Source organism: Sapajus apella, unplaced genomic scaffold, assembly GCF_009761245.1.
Source record: "Sapajus apella isolate SASKATOON/1434 unplaced genomic scaffold, GSC_monkey_1.0 scaffold25, whole genome shotgun sequence".
NCBI lineage: Eukaryota > Metazoa > Chordata > Mammalia > Primates > Cebidae > Sapajus > Sapajus apella.
In genome coordinates this window covers 1,611,082-1,633,533 of record NW_022436965.1, presented here as the reverse complement: position 1 = coordinate 1,633,533, position 22,452 = coordinate 1,611,082, and the positions used below count along the sequence as shown (strand labels likewise).

The window sequence follows — 22,452 nt, the reverse complement described above, 5'->3', positions numbered from 1 at the left end:
TTGTGTACATACTATTTCAGTTAAATTGTATTGTGTTTATATTATTTATATAATGCTTCAAACAACAATGTAGGTGGGTGATATATTTATAGTTCTCATGTTTCCAAAAAGGAGGCCAAAATTTGAGAAGCTAAGTGGCTGATTGTGGTTACACTGCCAGTTTTGGAAACCCTGGGACTCAAGTACTCATCTTCAGTACCACATAGAGTAATTAATGTTAAAATATTCACAGCATGTCACTAATTATAACATATTAAAACAATATACTCAACTCTCAGATACTTTGGTGATCTGGTTTGTAGGTACAAGAACTATTCTTACTTTACAAAAATTTGTAATTCAGAATAAATCACCACTTTTTACTGACTTTCCACTGATTTATTAATGTTTTGTATGAGTCAAATGACTTTAGCATACATTTTACCTGAATTTAGCTTTACTATCAATGTTCACTATATTCATTTACTTATTTACTTAATGTGGCACTAAATTTTTAAGTTAAATCTAACAGAGATGCTTTTTTTAAAAAAAAGGAGACGGCTTAAAACTCTTATCTTTAGAATAGTCCCTGATATAGGACTTTAAGCTCTGTAATAATGTCAATTGCTTCAATCTGAGCCTTGGTTTCTGCAATACTCTGACATCCCTAACATCCTGCCATATTTATTCAGTGTAATTTTGTACTAAAGAGCTTTTAAATGTAACAGCATTATTAAATATAATGTAAATGCATATTTATATATTTGCATACCTGAATTCAAAATATATTAGAGAACTATTTTCTCTTAATTAAGGGGGCATGCATTACATATGTTGTCAAATCAACTTTAAATTTCTTCTAAATGATCATTATTTTAGATTTATGCTCTTTCCACATTCCATCCCCCAAATTTATGTAAGTATTTTTTGGTTAGGAGTGGGCCAATCTTTATTTTCCTTTGTTTTGCATTTTTAAATGCTTCATTAGGTTTGAAAATGTTTCATTAAGTTTTATTAAATTTATTAAGCTGAGAGGCTAAATGCCACTTTACACAAAAATTAAATCACAAAGACACTTCTCTCAGGGACAAAAAGCCTATTACCATTACTGTCCATTAAATAGTTTTGGATTTTTTTTTTTAAATAGTAAAACAGAAATTTAATTGGTATATGCAGAGTATACCAAACAATTTGTCAAAACGTTTAACCAATCAGTTTAGTCAAGCACATTCCTATTTGGAATGTTTCCACAGATAAATACACTGGAACCCTTCTGCATGTCTTTTCTGTCTCTTTTCCCATATGTGTGCGCGTGTGTGTGTATCTTTTGATAACAGCCATCTGAATGAGTGTGAGGTGGTATCTCACAGTGCTTTTGATTTACATTTTCCTAATGATTAATAATGTTGAGAACATTACCATAAACCTGCCATTTTTGTGTCTTTTGAAAAGACATACCTCTTTTTGTATTCATTTTATTTTATTTCACTTGTTTTCTGGTGTATTTTTCTTTTACTTTCTTCTTAAAAAAAAAACCCATATATGCAGAACATGTAGGTTTGTTACATAAGTATACATGTGCCATGGTGGTTTGCCGCACCTATTAACCTGCCCTCTAAGTTCCCTCCCCTCACTCCCCAACCCCAACAGGTGTTTGTGTCTATTGTTCCCCTCTCTGTGTCTATGTGTCCTCAATGTTCAACCCCCACTTATGAGTGAGAATATGCAGTGTGTGGTTTTCTGTTCCTGTGTTAGTTTGCTGAGGATGATGACTTCCAGCTTCACCCATGTCCCTGTTTTTATTTATTTATTTATTTTTTAATTTTAGCTTTGGGGGTACCGGTAAAGGTTTGCTGTGATGCAGATAAACACACATCATGGGGGTTTTCTTGTACATATTATATTGCCCAGGTAGTATGCTGTCATCTTTTCTGCTCTACCCAACAGTCATCTTTTCTGCTCTTCTCCCTCCTGCCACCCTCTCCCCTCAAGTAGATCCCAGTGTCTGTTGTTTCCCTCTTTATGTTCATAAGTTGTTATCATTTGGCTCCCACTGACAAGGGAAAACATGCAGTTTTTGGTTTTCTGTTTCTGTATAATTTCCTAAGGATAATAGCTTTGAGCTCCATCCATGTTCCTGTAAAAGACATGACTCATCTCTTTTTATGACTGCATAATATTCCATGGCATATATTTACCAAATTTTCTTTATACAGTCTACTACTGATGGGGATTTAGGCTGATTCCATGTCTTCGCTATTGTGAATAGTGCTGCAATAAGCATCCACATGCATGTGTCTTTATAATATAATGCTTAATATTACTCTGGGTATATACCCAGCTCTTTGAGGAATTGTCATATTGCTTTCCACAATGGTTGAACTAATTTACACTCCCACCAACAGTTAATAAGGGTACCCTTTTCTCCACAACCATGCCAGCATCTGTTATTTGATATTTTAATAAGAGTCATTCTGACTGGTATGAGATGGTATATTAGTCCGTTCTCGCACTGCTATAAAAAAAATACCCAAGATTTGGTAATTCATAAAGGAAAGAGGTTTAATTGACTCACAGTTCCCCATTGCTGGGGAGGCCTCAGGAAACTTACAGTCATGGTGGAAAGCAAAGGGGAAGTAGGCGCCTTCTTTATAGGGCAACAGGACAGAGTTAGTGCAAGCCAGGGAAATGCCAGATGCTTATAAAACCATCAGATCTCTTGAGAACTCACTACCAGGAGAATAGCATAGGGGAAACTGCCCCATGATTCAATTTCCTCCACCTGGTCCTGCCGTTGACACATGGGGAATATGGGGATTCCAATTTAAGATGAGATTTCTGTGGGAACACAAAGCCTAACCCCATCAAATGGTATCTCATTGTGGTTTTGATTTATATTTCTCTAATGATCAGAGATATTGAGGTTTTTTCATATGCTTGTTGGTCTCAAGTATGTCTTCTTTCGAGAACTCTTTGTTCATATCCTTTGCCCACTTTTTAATGATATTCTTTGTTTTTCTCTTGTAAAGTTCCTTAAAAATGTTGAATATTACCTCTTTGTCAGATGCATAGTTTGCAAAAATTGTCTTCCATTCTGTAGGCTGTCTGTTTACTCTGTTGACAGTTTATTTTGCTGTACAGAAACTCTTAAGTTTAATTAGACCTCATTTGTCAATGTTTTCATTTGTTGCAATTAGTTTTGGTGTCTTTATCATGACATCTTTGCCTGTTTCTATGGATGGTATTGCCTGGGTTTTTTATAGGGTTTTTATAGTTTGGGGTTTTACATCGGAGTCTTTAATCCATCTTGAGTTGATTTTTGTATATGGTATAAGAAAGAAGTCCAGCTTCAATCTTCTGCACATGCCTAGCCAGTTATCCCAGCATCATTTACTGAGTAGGGAGTCTTTTTCCTATTGCTTTTGTCAGCTTTCTCAAATATCAGATGGTTGTAGATGTGCAGCCTTATTTCTGGGCTGTCTATTCTGTTTCATTGATGTGGACTACATGTCTGTTTTTATGCCAGTACCATGCTGTTTTTGACACTGTAGCCTTATGGCATAATGTGAAGTAGGGTAATGTGATTCCTCCAGCTTTGTTCTTTTTGTTTAGATTGCCTTGGCTATTTGATCTTTTTGTTTGGTTCCATGTAAATTTTTAAATAATTGTTTCTAAGTATATGAAGAATATCATTGGTAGATTGATAGGAATGGCATTGAATTTGCTGTTTTGAACAGCATAGCCTTTTTAATCATATTGAGTCCTCATATCTATGAGCATGAGATGTGTTTCCATTTATTTGTGTCTTTTCTAATTTTGGGGAGTACTGTTTTCTAATTCTCATTGTAGAGATCTTTCACCTCTGTGCTTAACTGTATTCTTAGGTATTTTATTGTTTTTATGACAACTGTGAATGAGATCACCTTTCTGATTTGTCTCTTGGTTTGGTGGTTGTTGTATAGAAATGCTAGTCATTTTTGTACATTGATTTTGTATCGTTCAAATTTGCCAATGTTGTTTAGAAGCTAATGGAGCTTTTAGGCTGAGACTATGAGGTTTTCTAGATATAGAATCATGTCATCTGCAAATAGAGATAGTTGAATTTCCTCTCTTCCTATTTGGATGCCTTTCATTGTTTCCTTTTGCTTCATTGTTCTAGCTAGGACCTCCAATACCATGTTGAATAGAAGTAGTGAGAGAGGGCATCCTTGTCTTGTCCTGGTTTTCAAGGAGAATACTTCCATCTTTCACCCATTGAAGATAAGGTTGGCTGTGGGTTTGTCAAAGAGGCTCTTATTATTTTGAGATATGTTCCTTCAACACCTAGTTTATTGATAGTTTTTAACATGAAGGGATGTTGAATTTTATTAAAAGCTTTTTCTGCATATACTGAGATAATGGTGTCGTTTTGTCTTTACTGCTGTTAATATGATGAATCACATTTATTGATTTGCATATGTTGAACCAACCTTGAATCCTGAGGATGATGCCTACTTGATTATGCTGGATTAGCTTTTTGATGTGCTGCTGTATTCAGTTTGCAAGCATTTTCTTGAGAATTTCTGCATCAGTGTTCATCAAGGATATCAGCCTGAGGTTTTTGTTGTTTTTGTTGTTGTTCCTCTGCCAGCTTTTGGTATCAAGATGTGGCTGGCCTCAGAATGAGTTGGGGAGAAGTCCCTCCTCTTTTTTGTGCCTCTTTTGTCCATTTGAAAATCCATTTGCATTTCTCCTCTTGATTGTATGAGTTTCTTCTGAATTTTGGATATAAACCCCTTATGAGACAAATGGTTTTCAAATATATTTTTCCCAATCTGTAAGCTATTTCATTTTGTTGATTGTTTTCTTTACCGTGAAGAGGCATTTTTGTTTGATGTAGTCTCACTTCTTTTGCTTTTATAGCCTAAGCTTCTGGTGTTATATCAAAAAAAATTATATTGCTAAGGTCAATTATCCAGGAGCTTTTCCCCTGTGTTCTCTTCTAGGAGTTTTGTAGTTTCTGGTCTTAAATTTGGATATTTTTATTCATTGTCAGTTGTTTTTGGTGCATGGTGTAAGGTGAGATACTAATTTTATTCCTTTGTATGCGGAAATGCAGTTTTTCCAGCACCATTTATTGAAGAGAATATTATTTCCCCCATTGTGTTATTAGTTCTCTTGTCATAAATTATTTGAGCCTTACATGCTTGAATTTATTTTTTGGCTCCCCAATCTGTGCCATTGTCTATGTGTTTGTTTTTATGGCAGTACCATATAGTTTAGGTTACTATAAGTTTGTAATATAATTTTAAATTAAAAGATATAAAACCTCTCACTTTGATTGCTTTTTTTCCCCTCAGAATTGTTTTGGCTATGTGGCAGTTTATAGGTTTCCACACAAATTCTAGAATTTTTAAATTTTTGTAAAAAATGCCATTGGCCTTTTGATAGGAATTATGTTGAATCTGTCTAATACTCTGAGTAGCATAGGCATTTTAACTGCAGTAGTTTTGCTGATTCATGATATGGAAAATCTTTCCATTTATTTGTGTTTTCTCCAGTTTCTTTCATCAATCTTTGTAGTCTTCAATGTACATATTTTCTTCTCCTTGATTAAATATATTTTTGAATATTTTATTTTTCAGCCTGTCATACAGGTGATTGTTTTCTCAGTTTATTGTTCCATGAGGTCATTACTATCGACTAACGTAAACAAAACAGCATGGTACAGGCACAAAAACAGACACATAAATGGAACAGAACAGAGAACCCAGAAATACAGCTGCACACCTGCAGCCATCTGATCTTTGACAGGGTTGACAAAAATAAGCTATGGGAAAACGACTCCCTATTCAATAAATGGTGCTGGGATGGCTGGCCAGGCACATGCAGGAGAGTCATATTGGAAGTCTTCCTTTCCCATATAAAAAAATTAACACAAGATGGATTAAAGATTGAAATGTTCAAGCATAAACTATAAGAATTCTAGGAGGAAATCTAGGAAACACCATTCCGTACATCAGCCTTGGAAATGAAGTATTATTACTAAGTCCTCAGAAAACAATTGAAACAAAAACAAAAGTTGACAAGTGGAATCTAATTAAACTAAAGATCTTCTTTAAAGCAAAAAATCAATCAATAAATAATAACAATAAAACTATCAACAGAGTAAACAGCCTAGAGAATGAGAGAAAATATTCACAAACTGTATCTGACAAAGTTCTAATATCCAGAATTTATAAAGAACAATAAGCAAAAAGTAAGTAACCCCATTAAAAAGTGAGCAAAAGAGGTGTAATCTCAACACTTTGAGAGATGAAGGCAGGAGGATCATTTGAGATCAGGAGTTTATATCTAGCCTGGGCAGCATAGGGAAACCTTGTATCTCCAACAAAAATTAAAAATTAGCCAAGTGTGGTACATGCCTATAGTCCCTGATACATGGGACCCTGAGGAGGGAGGTTTGCTTGGGCCCAGAAGGTTGAGGCTGCAGTGAGCAATCATCATGCCACTGCACTCAAGCCTGGGCAAAAAAGCATGACTGTCTTATAAAACAAACAAACAAAAAAACCATTAACAGACACTTCCCAAAATAAGACATACAAGCAGCCAACAAACATGAAAAAATGTTGCACATCACTAATTATCAGAGAAATGCACATCAAAGCTACAATGAGACACCATCTCTCATCAGTCAGAATGGCTATTATAAAAAGTCAAAAAACAGGAGATGCTGGTAAGGTTGTGAAGAAAAGGGAATACTTAAAACACTGCTAGTGTGAATGTAAATTAGTTTAGCCACTGTGGAAAGTTCAAAGATTTCTCAAATAACTTAAACAGAAGTACAATTTGATACAGCAATCCCATTACTGGATACACACGCAAAAGAAAATAAATCATTCTATCAAAAAGACACATATACTTGTATGTTAATCACTGCGCTATTCATAATAGCAGACATGGAATCGACTTAGGTGCCCATCAGTGGTGAATCGGATAAAGAATATGCAGTACATACACACGATGGAATAGTATACAGCCACAATCATGAATAAAATTATGTCACTTTCAGCAATGTGGATGTAGTTGAAGGCCATTATCCTAATGTAATTAATGGAGGAACAGTAAGCCAAGGTCCACATGTTCTCATTTATAAGTAACTGTTAAACACTGGGTACATATGAATATAAAAATGACAACAACTGGAGGCTACTGGCTGGGAGAGGAAGACAGTCAAAGGCTGAAAAACCACCTGTTGGGTACTATGCTCACTACCTAGGTGACAGGATCAATAATCATGCAAACTTCAGCATCATGCAATATACCCATGTACATCCTGCAAACAAAAACTCTAGACTTTTACTTTCTCTCCACAGTTTATGTCTTTATTTCACACTTTACATCTTTTAAATTGTGTACTTCTCAAAAACTTATTATAGCTTTATATATTTAGCTCATTTTGTTTTTATTTACTGTTTTTACTTTTAATCTTTATTCTATATATATATATCAATCATATATATATATCATATGATATATATATATATATTGTTTTTACCCTACCATTACAATATTGCAGTATTCTGGATTTGATTGTATTTTTACCTGTACCAGGGAGTTTATAGTTTCATATATGTTTGTGATAGTAATTATTGCCCTTTAATTTCTACTTGAATAATTCCCTTCAGCATTTCCTGCAGGGCAGGTCTAATGTGGTGATTTCCTTTAGCTTTCGCTTGTCTGGGAAATAATTTATTTTCTTTCATTTCTCACGGACAGCTTTTTTGGTTATAGTATTCTCAGTTGTCATTTTTCTATTCTTTCAGCACATTGAATATAATCTTCAATTCTCTCCTAGGCTGAAACATTTCTGAGAAGATTACTGATAGAATAAAGTTGTCTCTTTGACTTTGATTTTTGACAGTTTGATTATAACGTGCCTCAGAGAGGACGTTTTTTGTGTGTTGCATCTTGTTTAGAAACCTTTGAGCATCATACATCTGGCTGTGCTAAGACTTGGACAGCTTTCAACAATTATTTCATTAAATAAGCTTCCAGTCCCTTTTTCTGTCTTTACTCCTTCTTGAACTCCTACAATGCAAGTAGTTGTTAGACTAATGATGTTCCATATATCACATAGGCCATATTCACTTTAAAAAATTTTTTTCCTCTGAATGAGTCATTCAGGAAAAAGTCTTAAAGTATAGAATTATTTCTTTTGCTTGATCTAGTATGTTTCTCTATTTCATTTTTTATTTAATTGATTGAATACTTCAGCTCCAAGCTTTCTGTTTGGTTTGTTCTCATAACATTGATTTCTTTGTTAAATTTATCAATCATATTGTAAGTTGTTTCCCTGATATCATGAAATTATTTGTATTCTCTTATATCTCACTGGCTTTTTTAAGATCATTATTTTGAATTTATTTTTAACGATTTTATAAATTTCCATTTTTGAGCGGTCAGCTACTGGATAATCATTGTGTCCCTTTGGTAGCGTTTTGTTTTCTTGCTTTTTCATGTTTTCTATGTTTTCCCATTAATGTTTGTACATCTGTCAGGTAGTCATCTCTTCTAAATTTTATAGACTGGTTTTCACAAGTGAAAATATTCACCAGTAGTGGGGTCTGTTTGCCCAAGGTATGGTGGTTATGGTTAAATGTGCGCAAACTGATGTAGTCTCAATGCAATTCAAGAATAATATTTACAAGATTTAGACAAAGATTAACCACATCTATTAAAAAATGATACGTCTCTATTAGATGGTAATAATTCATGTTACATTGTTTATTAAGAAAAGTAAAGTTGTATATGAAATAACCCAATGTTTGTAAAATATTTTTTAAAATACCTTATATGTGTGCACGTTGGTATGCACACCTATTTGTACCTGTTCATAAGTATGAAGTGTATGAGTACTTTAAGGAGATAGAAAATGAAGGGGAAAAGAATAAGCAAAGGGGAATAAGGTAGGAAAAAACAGATTAAGGAAAATGTAAAAGCGAATCTGCATTAATGTTCATTGAAAACAATACAATATCAAAATTTCTTTTAAGAAATACTGAAAGATTATGTATAAGCATGAGCAACGATTACTGTTAAGATAGAGAAGAATGTTGATTTGATCGAGGTCTGGGAGTATGAACAAAGCTGAGAATTATAATTTTATTAGCTTGATACAATGTCTACCATAAACCATAACTCTTTAAAAGAAACAGTCAAATTACTTCTTAGCTTATGTATGTAGATCATATTTATATACCTCAAATAATTGTTTTCTAAATATAGTCATAAATATCTAATCATATTTATTAGCTTTTTTAATATATTGCATTCTCAGCTAATACCAGTTACTTCTGGGAAAACAGCTTCAATTTTTTTTTTTTAGCTTAAGGAAGATGTTCACTCAAAATGTCAGCTATGATAGATATAATAACAAATCAATTTTAGCTGTGAAGAGACAGTATTTTCTTGACAATGGTCTAGAATATTACTTCATTTGTAATTCTGAGACATTGACAAGGTACCTACCAGATGACATTTGAAATGCTATAAAATATTAATATCAAGAAAATATTGAAACTTAAGAGTTTTTCTGAAAAATCTGGATTTTAGATATGTCTCAGTGTCTTCAGTAATTTATAACTACTCATTTCAATTAATTAGTTTTGAAGAGTTACGACATCAACAAAATAAAGTGATCATATTAAACAATTACTAAGCTTTTAGTTTTACAAAATTGTAATTTTTTAAGATTGCTTTTATTGAATTTTAAATTTTTAATTAAAAAGTAACAACTGAGATTCATCCAAGATGGCAGAACAGACACAACTCCAGTGCACAATACCCAGCAAGAGAAACACAGATATCCAGAGATCTCCTAGCTCCAACCAAGGTACTAGGTGCATTTCAACGGGTCTGGTCTGAGAGTGAGCAAAGCCCACTCAGGGCAGACCAAGGCAGGAAGTGGAGCTACTTCACCCCAAAAGTGCACCTGACTGATAAGTCAGAGGCTCCCCATCTGGCACTCCAGTCCAGATACAGCACTTTCCCCAAAGCCTCAGCAATACACAGAACGGGGAATCTTTGCCAGTCAAGCACCAGGAATTATAAGCGCGGAGTTGAATAATAATCCAGGACAGTGTCCCAGATTGGTGCACAGACTAAACAGACGCATAAGCCCAAAAGGTGGCCAGGGGAGCCTGTGGACTGAGCTATCACCCCCTCCCCCTGCCCAGAGAGAGAGGGAGCTGTAAGCCGGAGCAGCTGGATGGGTCCCTACCCCATGACCGTAGAGAGAGGAAGCTGAAAGGGGGAGATGGCCAGTCAGGTGCCGCTGGGTGGGTCCCTACCCTCCCCCACAAACTCCCGAGGGCTTAGGCTCTGACTCTAGTCGGTTGCGCAGCCAGTGCCACAGTCCCAGCTGAACCCTGAATGATCCAGCCCAGTGGAGGAAGGGCATAACCCAGCATTAGAGAGGTGGGTCTGGGCTACATATTTTAACAAAAACCACAGGAAGCCTACGTAGCAACGGACGGCGTTCTTGACAACGCAGCAGAGCCTACAGGTCAGTGGAAGAGGCAGGCCTAATCTCCCAGTATAAACAAAAAAGACCCAGGAAGCTTCCCTAGTAATCTGGAGTCCCTAGAAACCCAGTAGCACCTCCAGAGGCAGACAAGTAACCTCATCAAGCAGCTCCCTGACACCAAAGCCTGGTAAATCCACAAAGATGGGAAAAAACAGCACAAAGAAGATGAAACCATCAAAGACCAGAACACCTCTTCTCCTTCAAGAGATCACAACTCCTCAACAACACAGGATCACAACATGATCGAGAAGGAGTGTGACAAACTGACAGAAATAGGCTTCAGAAGGTGGATAATAACAAACTTTTCTGAGCTAAAGGAACATGTTCTAACTCAATGCAAAGAAATCAAAAACCTTGAAAAAAGGTTACACGAAATGCTAACTAGAATAACCAGCTTAGAGAAGAACATAAACAACTTGATGGAGTTGAAAAACACAACACAAGAACTACATGAAGCAAACACAAGTTTTAATAGCTGAATCGATCAAGTAGAAGAAAGGATAACAGAGATTAAAGATCAACTCAATAAAATAAAAAGAGAAGGCAAAACAAGAGAAAAAAGAATGTAAAGAAATGAACAAAGCCTCCAAGAAATATGGGATTATGTGAAAAGACCTAATCTACACTTGATCTGTGTGTCTGAGTGTGATGAGGAGAATGAATCCAAGCTGGAAGAAAATACACTCCAGGATATCATCCAGGAGAACTTCCCAAGCCTAGCAAGGCAGTCCAAATTTCAAATTCAAGAAACACAGAGAACTCTACAAAGACATTCCTAAAGAAGAGCAACCCCAAGGCACATAATCGTCAAACTGACCAGGGTTGAAATGAAGAAAAAAATGCCAAGGGCAGCCGGAGAGAAAGGTCGGGTCATCCAAAGAGGGAAGCTAATCCGACTCACAGTGGATCTCTTGGCAGAAACCCTACAAGCCAGAATAGAGTGGGGGCCAATATTCAACATCCTTAAAGAAAAGAACCTTCAACCCAGAATTTCATACCCAGCCAATCTAAGCTTCGTAAGTGAAGGAAAAATAAAATCCTTTACAAACAAGCAATTACTGAGAGATTTTGTCACCACCAGACCTGCCCTACAAGAGCTCCTGAAAGAAACACTAAGCGCAGAAAGGAACAAACAACAGTCACTGCAAAAGCAAATGAGTTGGCAAAGACCAAAAATGCAATGAAGAAAATGAGTCAACTAATGGGAAAGAAAACCAGCCAGTAACAAAATGGCAAGATCAAATTCACACATAACAATATTAACATTGAATGTAAATGGCCTAAATGCCCCAATGAAAAGACACAGACTGACAAACTGGGTAAAAAGTCAAAACCCATCTGTGTGCTGTATTCAGAAAGCCCATCTCACATACAAAGACACACTTAGACTCAAAAAGAAGAGATGGAAGATTTACCAAGCAAATGGAGAACAAAAAAAAAAAAAAAAAAAAAAAAACAGGGGTTGCAAACCTAGTCTCTGATAAAATGGACTTCAAGCCAACAATGATAAAAAAGAGACAAAGAAGGACACTACATAATGGTAAAAGGATCAATCCAACAACAAGAGCTAACCTAAATATACACGCACCCAACACAGGAGCAACCAGATACATAAAGAAAGTTCTTAACAACCTAAAATGAGATTTAGTCTACCACACAATAATACTGGGAGACTTCAACACTCCACTGTCAATATTAGACAGATCAATGAGACACAAAATTAACAAGGATATCCAGGACTTGAATGCAGAGCTGGACCAAGCGGACCTAACAGACATATACAGAACGCTCCACCCCAAATCCACAGAATATACATTTTTCTCAGCACCACACTGCACTTACTCTAAAACTGACGACATCATTGGAAGCAAATCACTCCTCAGCAAATAAAAAAGAATGGAAATCATAACAAACAGTCTATCAGATCACAGCACAATCACACTAGAACTCAGGATTAAGAAACATACTCAAACCCACACAACCACTTGGAAACTGAACAACTTGCTTCTGAGTCTCGACTGGATAAACAATGAAATGAAGGCAGAAATAAAGCTGTTCTTCGAAACCAATCAGAATGAAGACACAACTTACCAGAATCTCTGGGACACCTTTAAAGCAATGTCGAGAAGGAAATTTATAGCAATAAATGCCCACGTGAGAAACAAGGAAAGACCTAAAATTGACAACCTATCATTAAAATTCAAAGAGCTTGAGGAAGAAAGATAAAAAAAATTCAAAAGTTAGCAGAAGACAAGAAATAACAAAGATCAGAGTAGAACTGAAGGAGATAAAGACACAAAAAACCCTTCAAAAAATCAATAAATCCAGGAGCTGTTTTTTTGAAAAGTTCAACAAAGAGACCACTAGCCAGATTAATAAAAAAGAAAGGGGAGAAGAATCAAATAGATTCAATAAAAAATGATAAAGGGGATATCACCACTGATCCCACAGAAATACAAGCTACCATCAGAGATTACTACAAACAGCTCTACTCACATAAACCAGTAAACCAAGAAGAAATGGATAAATTCCTAGACACTTGTGCTCTACCAAGACTAAATCAGGAGGAAGTTGAAACCCTGAATAGACCAATAACATGGGCTAAAGGAGACGCAGCAATCAGTAGACTACCAAGCAAAAAAATAAAAATAAAACTGGAGGCATCACGCTACCTGATTTCATACTATACTGCAAGGCTACAGTAAACAAAACAGCATGGTACTGGTACGAAAACAGAGACATAGACCAATGGAACAGAACAGAGGCCCCAGAAGCAACACCACACATCTACAACCATCTGATCTTTGACAAACCCGACAAAAACAACCAATGGGGAACGGACTCCATGTTTAAAAAATGGTATTGGGAAAACTGGCTAGCAATGTGCAGAAAACAGAAACCGGACCCCTATCTGTCACCTTATTAAAATTAACTCCAGATGGATTAAAGGTTTAAACATAAAGCCTAACACCATGAAAACACTAGAAGAAAACATAGGCAAAACCATCTGGGACATAGGCATAGGCAAAGACTTCATGACTATAACACCAAAAGCATGGCAATAAAAATCCAAGACAATCAAATGGGATCTAATTAAAGTTCAGAGCTTCTGTACAGCAAAACAAACCATCATTAGAGTAAATCGGCAACCAACAGAATGGGAAAAAATTTTTGCAATCTACCCATCTGACGAAAGGCTAATATCCAGAATTTACAAAGAACTAAAACAAATATACATGATAAAAACAACCCCATTCAAAAGTGGGCAAAGGATATGAACAGACACTTTTCAAAAGAAGACATACATGAGGCCAACAAACATATGAAAAAATACTCATCATCACTGGTCATTAGAGAAATGCAAATCAAAACCACACTGAGATACCATCTCATGCCAGTTAGAATGGTGATTGTTAAAAAATCTGGAAACAACAGATGCTGGAAAGGATGTGGAGAAATAGGAACACTCTTACACAGTTGGTGGGAGTGTAAATTAGTTTAACCATTGTGGAAGACAGTGTAACAATTTCTCAATGATCCAGAAACAGAAATTCCATTTGACCCAGCAATCCCATTACTGGGTATATACCCAAAGAACCATAAATCATTCTACTATATGGACACATGCACACATACGTTCACTGCAGCCCTGTGTACAATAGCAAAGACATGGAACCAACCCAAATGCCCATCAACAATAGACTGGACAAAGAAAAGGTGGTACATATACACTGTGGAATACTATGCAGCCATAAAAAACGATGAGTTCATGTCCTTTGCAGGGACTTGGATGAATCTGGAAACCATCATTCTCAGCAAACTGACACAAGAACAGAAAGCCAAACACCATATGTTCCTACTCATAGATGGGTGTTGAACAATGAGAACATGTGGACTCAGGGAGAGGAGCAGTTGAGGGGGGTAGGGAAGAGACATCGGGAGTAGGTGGGGAGGGAGTTGAGGGTGGGGAAGGATAACATGGGGAGAAATGCCAGATATAGTACGCACCCACAGCAAAATAAATAAATTTTTAAAATTAAAAATAAATAAATAAATAAAAAGTAACAACTAATATTGTAAAAGTTTTTAGATAAATTTTACTGAGAGTAAAACTAATAGTGCATTTCTGAAGGTCAAGTTTTGCTGTGTATGTGAAAAGTTATTAATATATTTAAACATTTTAATCTAGCCATTCTACTTCTAAAAATGTATTCTGATAACATAATCAGAAATACACAGAAGCTTTTATAAAAAATTACTCTTATGGCATGTTATATACTATAATACAAAACTAAGAGCATTTAACAGATAGTATGTCACGTAGCCATTTTATAGGTTGTTATTCATGCTAGAAACAGAATAAGCTTGTTTATTTAAAAAAAGTAGTCAAAAACTCAATGACTAATGACTTCTTTTTTTCCTTTTAGGCAAAATACCTCTAAATTCAAAGCAACGCATCTAATTGTTAATTTGAAAGAAGTATACAATAAATATGCTGTATCCAAAAATCAGGAAATACAGGAGAAATATGGGTAAAATATGTAATCTGGGAAGCATAACATTAAACGTTACCCTCTAAACATTTAGCAATTGTGTTAGCAAGTTGATTTTTCTTTAAATAGTACTCTCCTGTATCATGACCACTATTTATTTCCATTACCTAATTCTCAGAACACATGCAGTGCTTCTACCTGCTGTGTACACTAATTAGGCCTTTATAGCACCAACCTTTTAACCTAACAAACCCGTTTAAGTACTTTCTATGTTGAAAAACTACATAATATTATAAATTAAGGACACAGTTTCTGTAATTCATTCAAAGGCAATTATACATAATTCTTATTATTTTGTAATTCATTTCTTTGAAAATATGAGACAGAGATTTTAAATTCTATTGAGTGATTTTATCCCCAAACCTCAGACTCATTCTGTCCTATTGATGTCTGTCATCATCACATTATATAAGGAAAATCATTATAAACCCCTCCCCACTTCTACCTCAAACTAATTCACCCCAGGTACTCAGTTGAAAAAAATGATGATAGAAAGAGAGAAAGAAGACGAACGAGAGGGGAAATAATTCTGAAGTAAAAAATAAGAAAACTTTTAAGCTTGAATGTCGTGCATCCAAATATCTCCATACTGCAAAAGTCCTTCAAGTGCACAGTAGACACACCAAAGCAGAATCATTGCTATGAAACTTTAGAACACAAGTGCCAAAGACTTACAATCTTCCAAAATGAAAGACACATTTTGATAAAACTATACACATTGTTGATACAATACTTAAAATTTTTTTTCAACTTTTTTGAAAACTGCAAATGTAGAGATACAATTCTTCACCAGATATAAACTGTTCAGAGAAAAGTCAGTCTTGGACAAGCCAGCATGGGACACAAAGCAGAGGATCAGCAAAACCTCTGCTTCTGAAGCAGAACATCTGCATAGAAATTACTAATATAGAACTATATGCCATAGTAATTGAGTTTTGTGGACTGTGAATGTATTATGTGTCTACAAATACGCTTGATTGTTTTCAAATGATTAATTATAACTTGATAATAGGATTTCATTCATTCTTATAAATCATTTGGTGTTATTTACAAAGTCCTATGGAACACAATTCTTTAAGATATCATCAAATACAAAGTAAAACATGAGAAGATTTAATATTTGGCTTCATTTCTAGGTTAAAGTATTTAAAATATTTGTTCTGAATAAATTTACTGGAAGTGAAGTCTACTGAAGCAAGGACCATTTCTGGTTTGTTTAAACAATTAGTTAGTTTTGGATTCTAGATAAGTCTTTGTCTAAGTATCTGAGAGCAAGACTAAATTGCATTACACTGGCCATGTAGGAGACATTAAGTAGAGTCCCTGTATATTTGGCATTATATTTTATATTTAATTGATTGATAATTCAGTGCCCCTAAATATAGATTATCTTAACCAAGTAGGAGTGTTGGCTGCTATAAGTAGTGGTTCATTCTTATGGGACAGGATATTCATGGTGATCTGGGTGTCAGCAGTTTTGACTGCTCCTGAATCTTTTGAACAGGACAGCACCTATATTGAATTATGCCTTCACCCTTTGACCTCATTTAATATTTTGTCCTCTTTAAATTAGTCACAATGTTGAGCCAGGGCTTAAACATATATATTTTTGGGGTACCCAATTCAGTCCATAACAGGTCCTCAATAACTCAAAGCTCATTAGGTATTTTGAAAAGTCAAAGAGTTCAGCTAGTGAAATGGCTCATACATTCTTCAATGAATAACTTTCCGCAATTCCAATATATGAATATATATTTTGGGGGGAGCACTGGATGAAAGTTACCATTTAAAATAATCCAGAAAAATGAAAATGGGGTTTTGTGAGTATTATGCATATTCTTACTTTTGTTCTTTAATGAAAGATTCAGGAAAGACTCTTGCTCTTTTTTGCTACTGCTATGTAGGAATGTCAGCCTTGAAATTGCTTTAGTAATTTTACTAATAGCCTGAGAAGGGGTAACAGACCAAAACACAATTTACTGAGAAATGGAGCCAAAGCCAGTGAAATGAGATAGTCCTGAAGTCCACACTGGCACTCTAATTTCTGATAAGTGTGCCAGAAAATTGACTTGTTATTTAAAACAGTTTGTGTTTGTTCCTCTGTTACTTGTACCTTAAATGATCCTAACAGATGCAGCAGGGCAACAGAATCTCCAGGAGCTAAAAACAAGTTCACTATTTCAAAAATACTTTTCCTGTCAAAATTATTAACTTATGGTCGGGCGCGGTGGCTCACGCCTGTAATCCCAGTACTTTGGGAGGCCGAGGCGGGTGGATCACGAGGTCAAGAGATTGAGACCATCCTGGTCAACATGGTGAAATCCCGTCTCTACTAAAAATACAAAAAATTAGCTGGGCATGGTGGTGCGTGCCTGTAATCCCAGCTACTCAGGAGGCTGAGGCAGGAGAATTGCCTGAACCCAGGAGGCGGAGGTTGCGGTGAGCCGAGATTGCGCCATTGCACTCCAGCCTGGGTAACAAGAGCGAAACTCCGTCTCAAAAAAAAAAAAAAAAAAAAATATTAACTTATATGTGAGGGCAAAAACAAATACATCTGTCGGCAAAAATAATCTTTCAGACAAAAAGATCTAAGTTTAACAGCAAGAGCCTGTAGGACAAGTGTCTAAATTACAATCCAGGTTCATTACTTGCTGCGGGTTCTCTTCTCTTATGGGTGTTCTGAGGATTATATGAAATGATACCTGTAAAGTGCTTAGAACATTGCCTGTCATGTAGTATGCACTCAATACACATTAGCAATTTTTGTGATTTTTAAAGATTGAGAGTATAAGCTTTTTAAAGACTGTCATAGAAAAGAAAATATAATTAAAGCCTATTTTCATGATGAAATTACACATCTTCAGCTATACTTCCATGAAACCACCACAAGTTTGTATAAATCTTAATCTGAGAATCACTGGATTACAGAAAGTGGCCTTGTTTAAGAGATCGGTGGCTGCCCCTAGAGATGTATGCTTCCTTTTCCATTGTGTATAGTTGTTACTAAAAATCAACAATTCAGCGGAGTCCACATTCTAACTTCTCTTGTTTAGATGACATTATGTGACTATTTCTAACCAAAGAAATGTTTGTATAAATGGTGTAAATTACTTTGTATTGAAGATTTTGCCTTGGCCAGAGGAAAATCTGACTTTCCCATTGCCTCTAAGGTAATCTCTAAAGGCTTGGAATATCCTGCATGAAAAATATGCCTTTGTTTACCTGAAGGTTTCTGGCCACACCCGATAGTCTAATAAGATGATACAAGGTGAGGTCTTTGGGTCCCACGGTAACAGCTTGACCTGCAGAAAATATGGAGACATAAGTCAGCCACATAGTTGGTAAGACAGATCCACGTCAACAGTCTCTAATTAAAACTCTAGACACTAAGACTTGGGTTATCTTCACCGGAGGTTAAATACTACACACACGTTGTCACAGATCTCCTCTGGTTGAGCACTGTCCATGACTCCACTGGAAGAGAAGAACAAGAAACTCCACATGTAGAATTTTTCTAGATTTTTGTCCCATGCATTTGTTCCCTTCATTGTATTTAATCTTTATCATTTCACTGTTACAACTGAAACTCTGGGTATAATCATTTGCAATGACTTCTAGGAATACTTCTAGTAAGTTATCTAACCTGAGGGGAGTCTTGGGGACCACTGGACTCTGCAAGTATTATTAGAAGTGAGGGTGGTTTTAAGGGCTATTCCTTAATTTCACAGTCATTTTCTGGCTAAAGAGTTTTAAAGGTATGAGTACCTTCTCCAAATGTAGATTTTGTTAACTAAGTTGATGTAAAGAATTTCAAGGCAAAGGGACTAACGGAGCCTCAAGAAAGAAGGAGTCCGGAATATAAACCAAGTTTGCACATACATCCGCATTGTATTTTTTCATGAGCAAAAAGTAAATTTCCATTTATTTAAGTAATTGGAATGTTGCTATGTATTATAACAATCTTCATAACTAATATGTTTCTTAGCCAGATTTTACTTTGAGGCGTGAAAAGATGGCATGTAAGTTTAAATAACAACAAAAATAAACAAACTTTTTGCTGATATATCAAATAATGGCAGTCACTTATTTATTGAATTTTGAATCTATGTTTTCTGCACATTTTATGTCTGATATTCCAGTAGATGCTATTAGAGTTACTTTAAGTAATAAAAATAGTTTGCTAGTAATGTCTATTCTCATTTCAGATAGAAACAATACCCTATCACTTATTTTTTTCAATTATAAAGTCCCCAATTTGACATATAATATGAATCACCTTACAACCTCTACAAATTATTTTAAAAGAAAGTAATTCTGAACTTTATTTAAAGCAACCAAACCACTTATCTACAAGGTAGAGTTTAGTTCTGCTTTATTGTTCCACTATTTCCACAAGTATAATTGCCTATTAATTTACCCTATATTTCTCCCATTCCAATTAGAATTCTCTTTGAAGTTTCCTGACCATTGAAACGAAGCCCTAGGTTTTTAGCTCTATGTAGCCAGTAGTGATTCAAATGTCAGTGCTGCAGGCTGTGAAACATCTTTTTTCATTAGCTTGAATAAAGTGACTTATTTAACTCGCTATCTTGCAATCCTAAATGTTTAATGCCCGCTGAAAATTCGCAGCTGAGATAACATCATTCTTCACACTTTGAACTTTTCAAATATTTTTTAACTCAATATGAACAAAGAGTAGCAATCTCATATCATATTTTAAGCTTTTATAGAAGGTACAGGCTATGATAAGATGATAAAACAGGAGAGACTGTCTTTTATCTACAGTTAGAGCTAAGAATATCAACATATTGTAACTGTTTATGTAAAAAGAAATCCAAAATCACCAATAGATGGCCATTCTCTTGAAGGTGTAATATTTTGCTTGTTTTAAAAAATAGTAGGCAATATGTACCAAATGAAAACGGAAAATCTACATTCTGTGGCTCCTCTTTATAGCTGCGTTATTTAATAAAAGTTTGGAAGTAAGTGAACTTATAAAAATGGAAAATTTCCTAAGTAAGCAAAATTAAACCACGTTTTATTTCTGTGTCTTGTTTGAACAGACTATTAGATGCTAATTTGAAATTTATAGTTTTCACTAGATTTTGTGTAGAGACATATCTATAGTGCCTCTAGGCAAGCAAATTAAACGTTTTTAGCCACAAATGTAAAGCTTTTAAATTCTTGCACATTCTGATATTTTACGAAGGCTTGTATATCATATCAGAATTTGACCAAGGAGAAATATGATTCAAGCCTTTTAAAATTATTTCTGTCTCACTGTAACTTTTTCTCTTACCCTGACTCTGCTCATTTCAATGAGATAGGATTTCTCTAGGATGCAAGGATGGAAGAGAGAGAGAGGACTATCTTCCTTCTCTCCCTCATATACCCTGGGTATCTGCTAGGAAGAGAAGGGAACCAGGAATGCCTGCTCCCCCTCTTTCTAGATGTACAGCCATTCACCTTCAGTCTGTACCCTTTTGGAATGCATCTTGAATCCCTGAGAATCCTTTGAAAAAAATGCCTTGTTCTTTCCTTTCTCGTCCTCAGTTCTGTCTACATGGACAGGTGACTGCGTCTCCGTACTATGGGATATTTCCCTCAGATGCATCCTCCAAACTGGAGAGTTAATTTTCCAAACGTTAAACTGCTGGGCTTAGCTGTGCTCAGTGGACAGGAACCCAGACGCCCAACATGCCAGCAAAAGGGGAAAGGTTTCCTTCACCAGTCAGGCTTGGGCCCTCCCTCTCCCCGTGCAAGCTGGTAAAAGGCCTCAGAATGTATGAGCTGCTCTTGGCCGCACCCTTGTTTTTGAAACACGTTTTCTGGCTTGTTCGTTCGTCCAAACAGCCCCAGAACCGGAGCCTCCGAGGAGGGCGCCTTCCGCGGGAGCCCTCAGGGGCCTCTGAGGGAGCTCCGGCTGCCGCTTCCCAAAACAGCGCCCTTTTAGCAGGAAGCAGTTAAGACCGGTCTTCGTCCTTACCCTTCTTCTCACGGCAGTCAGATGCACTTCATTACAGGATGGAATGCGACAGCCAGGTGCCGGGGTGCCGGGGTGCCCGGAGAACCTCCAACCAGCCTGCCCACTGAGGAGAAGCCGCCGAAGCTCGCCACACGTGCAGCGGGGAGGACGCCGACCCCTCCTCTTCCGGCGTGGAACCCGGGACGGCAACGCCGACCGGAAGTGCTCTAGCAGAAGATTCCGGCCTGCAGAAGGCTCCGTGTGTACTCATTTCCCCCCTTTTCACCCAAAACACCCTGCGTTATTCGCCTTTTAAACTATCAGCGACCCTAAATTTTTGTGGCCGTGGGACAGACAAGAACACCGTCTTTAGCTGATCTAAGGAAAAGTCCTGCAACACATCCATCCGTCTATACGAGGAGACAGGAAAGAACGACGTCAGATTTTTACTGCCTTCGGAGGGGCGATGTGTTACGTCACACCACCTCCATGTTTTTCTTTCCTACCTGGAATATGCATGTGTTCAGCATGATGTCTGATGTTGATGATGATGAGTGTCATGATGTCAGCTGAAGTGTATACAGTCGGTAAATGGTACATGTATCAGTAGTTTGGCATAACTGACATCAACATTAAGGAAATTGTGTATCTTTAAATGAAACAAAATATCAGAGAAATAGATCATAAAGCAGGGTACAATAAGTATAAACTTGATCATATTAAAGGCAGCGTAGTACCACTTAAAGAAATAACTTTCTGCACGAGATTACCTACTCCGTTTTAATTATATCTGTATAAATTAAGTATAATAATACATTCAATCGTGTGGGCACTAAACACAGAGTCAAATTTATATGATGGCCTATTGAAAATGTATGTAACATTTGGCATCTGACAACGTACCACAGCAATAGAACCAAACATTACAATTGCTTACGTAGGTAGAAATGTATTTCTATCTCATATAATTATGCAGAAGTTACTCCAGTTAGTTTAGGGATAACAGGTAGCTGTTTCACATTAAATACATGGCTTTTATCTTTTTATTTATACCTCTTCCTGACATGATTTTTGCACCCAGCAAGTGAGGAAGGAATGGTAGTACAAGGACTATGAACTCACGTTGCAATTAAGAGCGTATGGGTTCAGGTCCATTGATGTGCCAGCTAGGAGGTTGTTAAGGACCCTAAACTTAGAAGGGTCCCAACATTGGTTAGTACTTTGCTGTCACTTTTTTGAAATTCATCATAATTTTTGAACAGGGCTCTGCATTTTTATTTTGCATTGAAACCTGAAACTTATGTTGCTAGCCCTGAGAAAATGACCGAAGCATGCATTCCACAGTCATTTTGAATCTCTAATGGCCAAAATTTGGTATAAGCACAGCT

At 36.2% G+C, this 22,452-nt stretch overlaps 1 long non-coding RNA gene across 1 annotated transcript in view; it reads right to left on the bottom strand.

The window, feature by feature from the left end:
• LOC116559993 overlaps nt 1-21,312 on the bottom strand; it is a 58,239-nt gene extending 36,927 nt beyond the window's left edge. The window contains exons 1-2 of the long non-coding RNA XR_004272725.1: nt 21,086-21,312; nt 18,322-18,401 (exon numbers count right to left, since the gene is read on the bottom strand). This is a non-coding gene — a long non-coding RNA (uncharacterized LOC116559993). The remainder of the gene's footprint in view (nt 1-18,321; nt 18,402-21,085) is intronic.
• Between the last annotated feature and the right edge of the window lie 1,140 nt (nt 21,313-22,452).